This window comes from Cibotium barometz, chromosome 53, assembly GCF_041138505.1.
Source record: "Cibotium barometz isolate CiBa-2024 chromosome 53, ASM4113850v1, whole genome shotgun sequence".
Classification (NCBI taxonomy): domain Eukaryota; kingdom Viridiplantae; phylum Streptophyta; class Polypodiopsida; order Cyatheales; family Cibotiaceae; genus Cibotium; species Cibotium barometz.
In genome coordinates, this window is record NC_141098.1 from 41583339 (window position 1) to 41595984 (window position 12646).

Here is a 12646-nt window from a genome sequence, read left to right on the forward strand (position 1 = left end):
CCGTAGAAGCAGCTCGGCGTTACTTGAAGATTTTAAGTTGCCTAGTTTTGGCGGCGAGGAACGAGAGCCTAACAAGGATTCTGTTAATATGTTCTTAGCGAAATGGTCGGACATTCATGAGCTGTGTAACAGCCTAGTCATGTGCAACCCGTAGAGGCTAGTTTCTTATTGTCTGGCAAGGCATACAAGTGGTGGATGAGTCTTACCACTCGCCCTACCACTTGGGCAGCTTTCGAAACAATGTTTCGAAAGGAGTTTTTGCTAGGCAATGAATAAGAGAAGGAGTTTTTGCTAGGCAATGAATAAGAGAAGTTGGGATGCCTGGGACAAGTGTTCGATAGAACACAAGACTCTCACCCAGTACATCTCTGACTACAGAGAGCTCATACTCAAGTTGAAGGGAATCGATGCATTCCAAACATTGAGGGGCTTCAAACGAGGCCTAACAAATGATTATCTTGAGTATGTAGAGCCCTTGCAGCCTAAGGACCTCTCTCAGGCCATCAAGTATGTGCAAATCTATGATGACATCAAGCACCGTGGTGCGCAAGATGGGGCAAGGAGATCAGTGGATAAAGAAAAAAAGGTGTCGGGGTTTAATAGAAATAGTTTCCGTAGTGAAAAATCAGGGGAGAAAACATAGGGGAGTCAGGAGGTCGTTGGTCTAAAAAACCAAGACCCTTCAAGAAAAAACGAAGTTCTGAAACCCACAAAAACGAGCAGTACTTGCAAGCACAAAAAGAAAATCGTTGCTTCAACTGCAATGAAGTGGGGCACAACAAGGCTGATTGCCCAAAGTTAAAAGTTAGCACTAGTGGCAAGGCGCCTAAAAGCGATGGTAAATCCTCTAGGCAATTGCACACGGTGCAGACGCTACCTCTCAGTGCCGGAGAATTCAGAGAGGTTACGGCGGTGAGTCACTGTGACGAGCGTCACGCTTGTTCAATGACACCAGCTATGTGGCAGCCTCGTGTTGGTCCGCATGACATGGTGCGCATGTATGGCACCATAGGTGGCCGTAGAGTCACTGTCTTTATAGACGATGGGGCTAGCCATAACTTTTTGAACTATTCATTGGTCAAGAAGTTGAAATTAAAAGAGATCGCAAGTGATCATGAGTATACCGTTGGTTTGGCCAATGGTTATGATAAAAAGGTATGGAATACCGTGGTCTTGGGAGTCCCTTTGATCATGCAGGACTATGAGGCCGTGCTTGACTTCCAGGTCATGCATTTGGCTAGAGCAAATGTTTACTTAGGCAGGGAGTGGCTGTATAGCCTCGGTCCTAGCCTAATTTGGAGTTATTTACACAACACATTACAGTTTGAGTCTGGGGGTAATATCATCACCCTACAAGGAGACCGTAGTGTCCCCTTTTCACCACTTATATCATCGCTCGAGTTATGCCACGCGGTCCACAGCGGCCAGGTTGCACAAGTATACGCCTCTTGTAAATTCTATTTCTGTAGTTGAAACTGAAAGTAATGTTTGCGTAGAGACAAACATGGAAAACAAAGCCTTGGAAGAGACCCACTGTTTTCTAAAACCCTGTTTGGCATGCATGTGATGATGAAACAACAAAGTCCAAGCAAAAGAGACTCTAAAAACAAAGTACATAGATGCTTCGAAAAGTTTATTGCAGGAATTTCAAGATGTCTTTCCTACAGAGTTTCCAGATGGTTTATCACCATCAAGGGAAGTAGACCATGGCATCGAAGTTATGCCTCGGTCCAAACCAATAAGCAAGCCTGCTTATAGGTTGAGCCACTCCGAGGCACAGGAGGTGGAAAAGCAGTTGACCGAATACTTAGAGAAAGGGTTTATTCGCCCTAGTTCGAGTCCTTGGGCATCACCGATTCTTCTGGTAAAGAAGAAAGACGGTTCTATGTGCATGTGCATAGATTATCGAGCTCTTAATCAAGTCACGATTAAGAATAAGTACCCTATGCCACATAGGAACGAGTTGTTTGATCAACTCTATGGGTCAAAATATTTCTCTAAGATAGACCTGAGATCTGGGTATCATCAGGTTAGAATTAAGGTCGAGGATGTTGCGAAGACAGCATTCAGGACACGATTCGGTCACTTTGAGTTTTTGGTTATGCCGTTTGGGCTGACCAATGCTCCAGCGACTTTTATGACGCTGATGGACAGTGTTTTAAGTCCATACTTAGGAAAATTCGTAGTAGTTTTCCTAGATGATATTCTTGTGTACAGCAAAACGCGTAAAGAACACTTGGCACATTTGCGATTAGTGTTCCAGTTATTGCGACAACACAAGCTATTTGCGAAGGAGAGCAAATGTGAATTTTTTGAAAGAGAAATTCACTATTTGGACCACATTATATCCGCCCATGGTATGCGGATGGAACCTGAGAAAGTGGAAGCTATTCTCAAGTGGCTAGCCCCGAAAAATCTCGAAGAACTGCAGATTTTTCTTGGCATGTCGGGGTTTTACCGACAGTATGTAAAGGACTACGCGAAGATCGCAGTCCCGTTAACGATCAATTGCGCACAAAAATAAAGAATATATGTTGGGAGGGAGACAACAAAAGAAGCTTCGAAAAACTTAAGGTAGCCATAACAGCCGCACCTGTTTTGACTATAGTTGACCCTACTGAGCCGTTTGTCTTGGAGACAGACGTTAGTGGTGAGGCCATTGGAGCCGTGCTTTTGCAAAGGGGACGCCCTGTTGCATTTGAGAGCAAAAATTAGATAGGGCTCAGTGTAACTACTCGGCTTACGAGCGGGAGTTACTGGCCATCGTACATGCACTTAAAAAGTGGAGACACTATTTATATGGTGCCACTTTTGAAGTACGTACGGATCACGAAAGCCTGACATGGCTTTCGAGTCAAAACAAGTTGAAAGGTCGGAAAGCTCAGTGGGCGGAGCTCCTACAGGAGTTTAACCTTCAGATTCACTACCAAAGGGGTAAATATAATGTTGTGGCGGATGCGCTTAGCCGCATGCCACAAATTAATGAGTTAAGCTTTACGGTTTTCAAGAATGAGTTCTTAGAATCACTCCATGGTTTGTGTGAGCATGATCCTGTCTTTACAAAGGTCTGGCGCGCTGTACGCGTACGCACTTTGTCACAACCGCGCCCACCTTCCTCGCCGGCACGTAATGCTAGTCCGGAGAGACTGGCCGTAGGTGCGGCGGGTAGTGAGGCGAGAGTTAGTCCGGAGAGGCTAGCCGAGTCTTCGGGGTATAGTTTTGAGCCGGAGAGCACAGACGTAGGCCCTTCATCACCTTTGTTTTCTGACACGGTTTCAAAGGATGATGCTAAACTTCGTCGGGGGGAGAAGTATGCTAACTACTCCATTGACGACGGGTTTACTCTACAAGGCTAGGGTGTGTGTACCGATTATTGGTGACTTTCGAGCATGCATTCTTAGAGAAAGTCACGATAGTCCAAGTGCTGGTCATCCCGGGATACAAAAGACCTATGCACTAGTCAAACGACAATTTTATTGGCCTAGTTTGTTCAAGGATGTCCAGACTTATGTGCTGCAATGCAATAAGTGTCAGGTCAATAAGCATGAAAGGCTAAAGGTTAAGGGCTTGCTACATCCTTTAAGAATTCCTCAAGAAAAATGGGAAAGCATTTCCATGGATTTCATCACCGGTTTACCCACGACAAGTCGAGGGAATGACTCGGTCTAGGTGGTGGTGGATAGGTTAACCAAGATGGCAAAATTTATTGCCACCAAGAAAACGGTAAAAACGCCAGAGTTGGCAAAACTCTTTATTGAACATCTCTACAAGCTATATGGCTTACCCGCAGATATAGTGTCGGATAGAGATAGAAAGTTCAACAGTCATTTTTGGAGGAAAGTCTTCAAAAAGTTGGATACTACTCTGAGTATGAATACGGCAGATCATCCGGAGTCTGATGGTCAAACTGAAAGAGTTAACCAAATTCTAGAGGATATGTTACGTTCTTATGTTAGTAAGAAGCAATCTAATTGGGAAGAGTACTTGCCCTTATTGGAGTTTGCCTATAACAACTCCAAACACTCAGCTGGATTTACACCATTCATGTTAATGTATGGATTCCAGCCGAGATCTCCGATGGCTGTAGGCCTAGAAAAGGAGAAGATTCAATCTGTCAAGGATTTCCTTGAAGATATGAATGATATGCTCAGAGCCGCACGTGAGAGCATTCGTAGCGCTCAAGATCGCGTGCTAAAACTTATGCGGATAAAGGACGTAGAAAGGTGACCTTTGCAGAAGGTGACTTTGTATTCCTCAAGGTTCCTGCGCAGTCAAAAACCATGAAAACGGGAAAGTGTGATAAACTTTCTCCGAGATATTGTGGTCCTTTAAAAATCCTTAAGAAGATTGGGAACGTAGCATATAAACTTGAGTTACCGGAGAGTTCTCAAGTCCATCTTGTCTTCCATGTCAGTAAACTGAAGAAATCAGTTCACGGGTTAGAGAACACAGTTTCTCCAGAGATTTTGGTGGACTTGATAGAGCCACCAAAGATACCACATGAACCTGAAAAGATTCTACAGTATCGTGACAGACAAACCCGACATAAAATATACCAGGAGGTACTTGTTAAATGGACAGATAGGGATGAGGAGGTAGCTACCTGGGAACGCCGTAGTGCAATTTCCAAAAGGTTTTCCCAGTTTGTTTTCGAGGACGAAAACTCTTCTTAAGGGGGGGGTATGTCAAGTAGGCTGTAACGCCTGTGATGACCGACGGCCGACCGGATGGCCACATCCGGGGTTCAGTGGGAGAGGACGCCCATGCGGAGTCATGGGCGGCCAGGCTAGTGTGGACGGCAGGCCACACACTATATAGCCTGGGGGATGAGAGGCAATCCTCATTCTTCCTCTATGGCTGGGTGGTGAGCCAGAGGTCGTCCCCTCCTGTGGCAACGCCCGTAGTAGCGGCATTACGGATATCTAACACACATGTTGGAAAATCTTTTGGAACGTTTTTGTCTTGATAATGTTGAATTATTAGATGAATTGTCTCTAGTCATGTTGCAATGACACAGATGGCAATGGGTTTGGGAGATAAGAGACTTGATCCCAAGGTGTTGAGAATGTTGGAATCTTTGGCATTATTGTCTTTATGGACCACCTTGCATCAATCAATTTGTGGAGTAATTGTTTTGTATTACTTGATTTTTATGGAGTCTTGCGAAGGTAGTATTGTGGAATGGAATATACACGTTATTGGCATATTTTTGGTATAATCTCTAGATTGAGCTCTAGATGCCAATTTTTTCATACGTACTTGTGGAAACTCCATAAGAAAGTTTGCTATGTAGCTAGATTGTTACTTGTTTCTACTCAACTTTGTGTATTTTATGTTGTGATGTAGTCCTTACACAATAAAAATTCTCTTTTAGCATGTTGACCTTTAGATATTTTCTTGCATTTAAAAGAGAGCCATGAGTGAGATAAATGGGGATACATTGTCTCAAACCATACATCATCTAAATATAGAGAGAGAGAGAGGGAGGGAGGGAGGGAGGGAGGGAGGGAGGGAGGGAGGGAGAGAGTGTGTGTGTGTGTGTGTGCGAGTTTTAACATCATAGGAACTATCCCAAGAGACCACAATGATCTAGCTGATGGGAGGTGGGATTTGAACACAGAACGTGTCAATGGCAAGGACAATGGATCTCGAAGGAGCAGGACTTTTACAAACATATAAAAGAGTATACAATGTTTTGTAGAAGGTCTCCCTATTTATGGTGATGGATAATAGTTTCTAAGTCACTTGGTAACAATTCAAGGTCTAGTGTTAGGGATATATTTACATTATGCGGACTATCATCCAAAGATATCCATAGTCATCCAAAGATATCCATAGTCACATGTGCATGTAAACAGTATAGCAATTAATGCATGCTTTATGCATTTGAGTGTATAACTGCTAACATTCATGATGTATATACAATTATTCTCAATGTTGGCATAACACAGACTTAGATGTTTTCTTTGTATTTGTCTATGTTTCTATGCATGTCAGTCGTATCTTTTGTGGACTTTGTCTATGATAATATAATCCATTACTTGTTTATCATTTGTTTTTGCTAATATTATCTCTATCTTTATGATTCATGAGTTTATATTATTATTGTAGTGCTCTTAGGAGAGAGCCACTACACTTTAGCAACCACAATTGTTTGTTTCTCACCTTGAGCATGAAGATCCGAGGATGCGTGTTATGATTCGATGGCTTCTCATTCTTGTGCGCATTGTGGTGAATGTTGTCATACCTTTCCTCCTTGCCATTTGGCTCTTTCACTGAGCAAGAAGAGGGAAACAATTCGTTACTTGCAAGGGCAGATTGATCATGTGCGGAGTGACATCCATGTGCTCAAATCCTTTTTCTCCAAGCATTCTTCGTCCATCGCCCCCCCCCCCCCCCCCCCCCCCCGCCCCCGCATACAATCCTTACATGCTCTAATTCAAACCTTGCGGGATCAGATTTCATTTGATATCCATAATCATAACCCCATCCAATCATGTAAACCATTCTGAAGAGGTTCCTCATGCGAACGCATTCTGAGGGTCTTCCTAAGATACAATCCTTACATGCTCTAATTCAAACCTTGCGAGATCAGATTTCATTTGATCTCCGTACTCATAACCCCATCCAATCATGTAAACCATTCCGAAGAGGTTCCTCATGCGAACGCATTCTGAGGGTCTTCCTAAGATGTTGGTTCCCAATACCTGATAGTCGCAACTACATAATCCATGAAGGCAGACAGCTCACTAGTATAGTTCGATGACGAGAAAGATGCTCCTCCGTGGTGACTCAGCACCGTGAGTAAAAGTGCACTCTTGCTATCCATCGTCCTCATTCTTGTCCACCAATTCAACCTACAAAGCATCTAGGGGAACCAACTACCCCGCCAACTAAATGAGGGACGAGCATTGCATGGACCGACATGCAATTGTTTCACCAACCTGGGTCTAGGGTTGTTCCAATCAATCCGCAAGGGTAATCACAACAACAAGCAACAACAAGTTCAAGTATCATCAGTAGCAGGTGCTTGGGTTGAGCCAGTGTTGAGATGTTCTTCTAGAGTCTCATGTCCAGAGAGAGGTACTCCGTCTCTTGACTATGTCATTTTGATAGATTGTGGTGAGCCTTCATGTTATGCACATGCTATGCCTAGGGATGACAAGCATAATTGGGAGAAGGCTATGCAATCAAAGATGGATTCTCTAATGCAAAATGGAACTTTGGATCTGGTTAAGTTGCCCAAAGGTAAGCATGTGGCATTGCCTGCAAATTGAAGATCTCTCTAGCACATGCATTGCCTAAGTATAAGGCATGATTATTAGCCAAGGGATTTAAGGAGGAGAAGGGTATTGTTTTTTATGAGATATTTTCTAAGTCTTTTCCCCAGTGGTGAATATGACTACCCTTCATACATTGCTTGCATTGGTTACTAGAGGGGACATGGAGCTTGCCTAGATGGATGTCAAGACAACATTTTCACATGTTGATCTTCATTTTATGAGAACATCTATATGCAGTAGCCAAAAGGGTTTATTATGCAAGGCAAAGAGCAGATGGTATGTAAGCTTCAGAAGAGTCTTTATGGGCTGAAGCAGGCTCCAAGGGAGTAGTACTAGTTTAATGCCTTTATGCTCTCCCAGAGCTATAGTGGAAGTGAAACAGACTATTGCATCTACACTAACAGGGCATTGGGTGTAGCCTTTTGATTTTGATCTTATATGTAAATGATATGTTTATTTCCCACATGTTGTGGATGCCTTGAAGAAATGGTTGTATGAGATCTTTGATAGGACTTGGGTGATGCCAATCACATTCTTGGTATAAGGATTGTGAGAGATAGAAGCAAGGAAGTGTTATATCGCTCACACAAGGAGTACATAGGCAAGGTCCTTGAGCATTTTGATATGGAGAGGGGGAAGTCAATTAGTACTCCATTGCCTCCATATGTGAAACTCAACCAAGAGAATAACCCTAAGTTAGATGAGCAGAGGGATGAAATGGCAAATATTCCTTTTCCTGTGTGCCTGTGGCTTCTTGCTAGAGGTGAACGATTTGGATCCTCTGTAGATTTTCCTTGTGTGAAGAACGCTGTTGGTTCCTTTGATGCAGCCATCAACCACTGAGTTTGACACCAAGCTCATTGCCCTTAGCTGTTATAATGACAAGCACTAGTATTGTGTGTACCCATTGTACAGATAGCACACCATTTTTCATTTATGGCACAATCCGTAGACATATGATCTGAATTCCTACATTTATTGCACCATAACTCTTTGGAAGATTTGTTACTAGGAGACTCTCTGAATGCTATAGAACTGACCTTCCCTCCTTTCAAGGATCTTTTGGTCCTCTGCCCCTTTTCATCGTCCAACTCTCCACTACTAGCCTCCTCTGACAAGTCATTAGAAGTTGTAGAATCCATTTTAGTGTCAGAATCAAAATGCCTTTTGCCCTTTGATGAGTGCTTCTTACTTTTAATTTTTGCTGGCTTGCGGCATGCAGACACCCCCTCTAGTTGCTTGTGCCATGACATCAGCCAATGTGGTTGTGACTCAATCCACAATTGCCATATCCAAGCATATTGGCTAGGAAAGCCCTATAATGAAGTACTCATCGAGCACCTCTACCCCAAGGTGTTGATTGGCATGTACCTATTGTAACATTTGGCAAAATTGAGCTGCGTAGTCTTTGACTTCATTTTCTCCTTGTCTAGAAAACTTGGTATACATCACTTGTGGATTAGCCATGGGAATGGCTCCCCCAGCTACTCCTAGCTATCCCAATTGATCATCATGCATAAGCTAAGGTTTCACAACTGGTTGTGTCTCTCCCACCTCACGTTTATGGGATGTCCTTGTCTTGCATTATGTGGAATAGGCCTACCATGCGGCACATATGGTGGATGTACATCCTCCTAAAACAACACCTTGTTTATCTCGACAGTCTTCTCTGGCTTCTTGTGCATCTTGTCTCCATTAAAGACAACATCATGGATGTGTACTATCTTTATGTCCTTTGGATCCCATAAGTCTTCTCTAACTTCTTGTGTATCTTGTCTTCATTAAAGACAACATCATGGATGTGTACTATCTTTGTGGCATTTGGATCCCATAAGTGGTATCCCACCTCTCTTGAATCTCCATACCCTAAAAATATGCATTTCCTTGACTTTGGATCAAGCTTGATGTGTTTTTACTTAGGCACATGAACATAGGCCTCATAGCCAAACACATGTAGATGATCATAAGAAGGTGGCTTGCCTAACCAAGCCTCTTCAGGAACTTCCCCATCTAATGCTTTGGTAGGTGATTTGGCATCATATGCTTTCTGTTTGCCCTTCCTGTCCTTTTGCAGGTTGAAGTAACCTTTCCTTATGTGGCCTTTCTTGCCACAATAATAGAACTCAACATCCTTTCTTGAGCAACACTTGCTCCTTCATTTCCCTCTTTCACAAGATTCCCCCTAAGACACAACACATTGCTTCTCATAAAGACTACATAGGCTTTTCCATACACCATAAGCATTATCTACAATATCCTTGACATTGTAATATACTGACTCGGATAGTGTAAGCATTATGGCAAAGCACGCAAGCTCATCCATCTCCTACCAAGTATCAACTTCCATATTGTCCTACATTTGATCGGCTTAGACTACCTCTTTTGCACAAGAACATTGTAAATTTGGTCCTTCCAATAGGAGAAGTTTGTGCCATCCAACTTGTCAATGTTAAATAATGCATTCTCTAATGTGGTAGCCATCACAATGGTTGACAAAACAACCAACAAACACTACACCAATGCAATGTCACTATGCCAAATCACCAAAACTGCTCAATGTGTCACAAACAGCATGCTAAAATTCCAATTGACAATCCCTCGAGCTTGGTTGCAATAATTCGTTCAAATTATTTTAAAAAAATTTGAAGGAAAAATTTGTGAATTTCACATGCTAAAACGAATTTTTTGAATTATCCTTTTTTATTCATATGAATAACCGTTCCTATATATGGGACAAAACTCTCAATTTGGTTATTTTGTCCGAATAGAATTTCCCTCCTCCTAGCTTTCCTTTCTGCCTTCTTCCTCCTCCTACCACTATTTTGAGGTCACCGATGACACAATATTCATAGATATACATCTTTATCTATTGTTTATTATTGTTTTACATTGTTTATATTATGTTTTTGCAGTGGTAGTCATCTCTCTTTCAAGAGTTTTGTGTTTCACTTGTGTCTATTTTATTATTTTGCATTTTATTTTATTTTTAAAAAATGTGCTATGTTGAAATGGTGGCACTCATCTCTCCTCAAAGAGTTGTGTGTTGCACTTTCATTTGTGTTTTGGCGTGTATGTATGTAGATAATATAGTGGCACCCATCTCTCTATTGAGAGTTGCGTGTTTCACTTTAGTTGTAGGTTTAGGTAGTGGCACCCACCTCACTTCTAAGAGATGCGTGTTGCACTTGAGCTCTAGGTCTAGGTAATGGCACCCACCTCTGGCATGAGAAATGTGTGTTGCACTTTAGCTCTAGGTTTGGAAGTAGCACCCACCTCTCTCATGAGAGTTGGGTGTTGCACTCATGTTTAGGTTTAGGAAATGGCACTTGCCTCTCAATTGAGGATCGTGTGTTGCATTGTTTACACCTTAGGGGGATCAAACCTTAGAAGGCCCTCAGGAGATTTTAAGAGTATCAAATTGGACCATCCCAAGGGTTTCCAAGGAACATACCTAGTATCTTTCAAGAACTAGAACCGTCTCCTAGGTTTTCCAATGTACCTCAGAACTCGGGAGACAGATTAGCCGAATTAACCACATTAGGTGCATCGATGCCTTCAGCATCATCGTCTAGAAGGATCCAATCAAATGACCATATCCAGGGGACAAACAATGAAATGACGAACACTGCAGCTCGACAGACCATCATACTACAATCTTCAATGATTGAGCTTAGAATCTTAGGGCAGATACCATAACAGTTTCGAATGCCACCACAAATGACATGAGCGCTTGCACAAACTTATATACCACCTACCTATGCACACAGAACAAGTCTGAACATCAACATGAGGAGAGCACAAGAGGAATTCCTACCTCCACAAATTCCATTCAGGCAACCCACGACAATTCTGCAAGGAGGTTTTGTCAACACCGAAGCAACCCACGGAATTCATCCAGAGATTCAAAATTCGATACACATGCCACCGTATGGAATAGGAGGATACTACATGCATCAACCTGCGCCACCTTCAATCAACCAAATAGTAATTTCAGACGATGCTATGAGAACCCTAGTACAAGCTCTAGGAAGGGGGGCGGCAACCCACCCAACAATCCAAATGCCAAGCGAGACCAAAACTTGTTAAGAAACCATTCGATCACCATATCCAAATTGCTCACTAAGTTTCTTGGTGAGGGAGACCCAGTCTCACATATTGAGTGATTCGAACAAATCTGTGACATATACAGAGAAGTCGGCGATTCCGACAAGGTAAATGCTTTTGGGCTAAGCCTTGAAGGAAAAGCAGGACAATGGTACTGAGCATTGGAGCCTGAGGAAAAGGTAAATTGGACCCGTCTTAAGAAATTATTCATTGTAGGATTCTCGCTAAGTGGGCCAAGATGGAGTCCAATTAACCAACTCTACTAAGTCAAGCAGGAGAAACTTTCGCTTCGGGATTATATTGCTAAAATCAAACACTTGAATACCCGTTGTGAAACTCATGGGAGGCTCAACGATGAGCAACTACTTCCAAGATTCTTGCTTAGACTTAGGAACAAAAAGCTACATGATTTGTTGTTTGCTATGGATCCAACTTCTTTCGAACTATGCAACAAGATAACGATCAAATTGGGAGACAACATGATGGAAACAGACTCAAATAGACCATCATCACTAACGCCATCTCTCTTAGGATCGCAGGATTCTAGAGACTCGTCAGGAAAAGAATCCAAGGGAACGGCTCAAAACTCCAAAGACATGGACGTGGATGAGTTGGCCAAAAAACTGGCAGAAAGAATGAACCCATATGGCCAACAACCAATGCAAGGTAATCCACATTTATATCCACGAAGAGATACGGTATGGTGTGAGGTATGCAATGGTAATCATCCCTCAAACAAATGTCCTAAGCTATGTGCTAGACCACCAGCATCATGGTGTGCACATTGTAATAGATGGGGAAACCATGAGACAAATCAATGTTGATACCCCAAGGTAGCGTCACAACTGCAATTATACCAACCAAGAAATCAATTGGCCTTACCACCACCTATAGGATAGATAACCACCGCTGCCTCCACGAATCACTCCAATGAATCAAGTATTGGTGGAAGCAGGAACACTAGAATGGGTGGAGCGAGAAATGTCGATAGAGGAACTAAATAACTCCCAAGCAAATATGGAAGAAGAGATGGAAATGACCAATTTCATAAGCCATTACGTGCTACACGGAGAGCAGCATATTCTTGTGCACCAAACAGTACCGGTAAACCCAAAGGCATGGGACATGAATGCCACAAGCACAAGTCCGCCGATACAATGTTACAAATATAGCGGTCCACACAAGGCTAATGAATGTTCTTACCGAAGCCAACGAGGACAGCCAATACTGTGTTATGGATGTCAAGGAAATCACTTCTA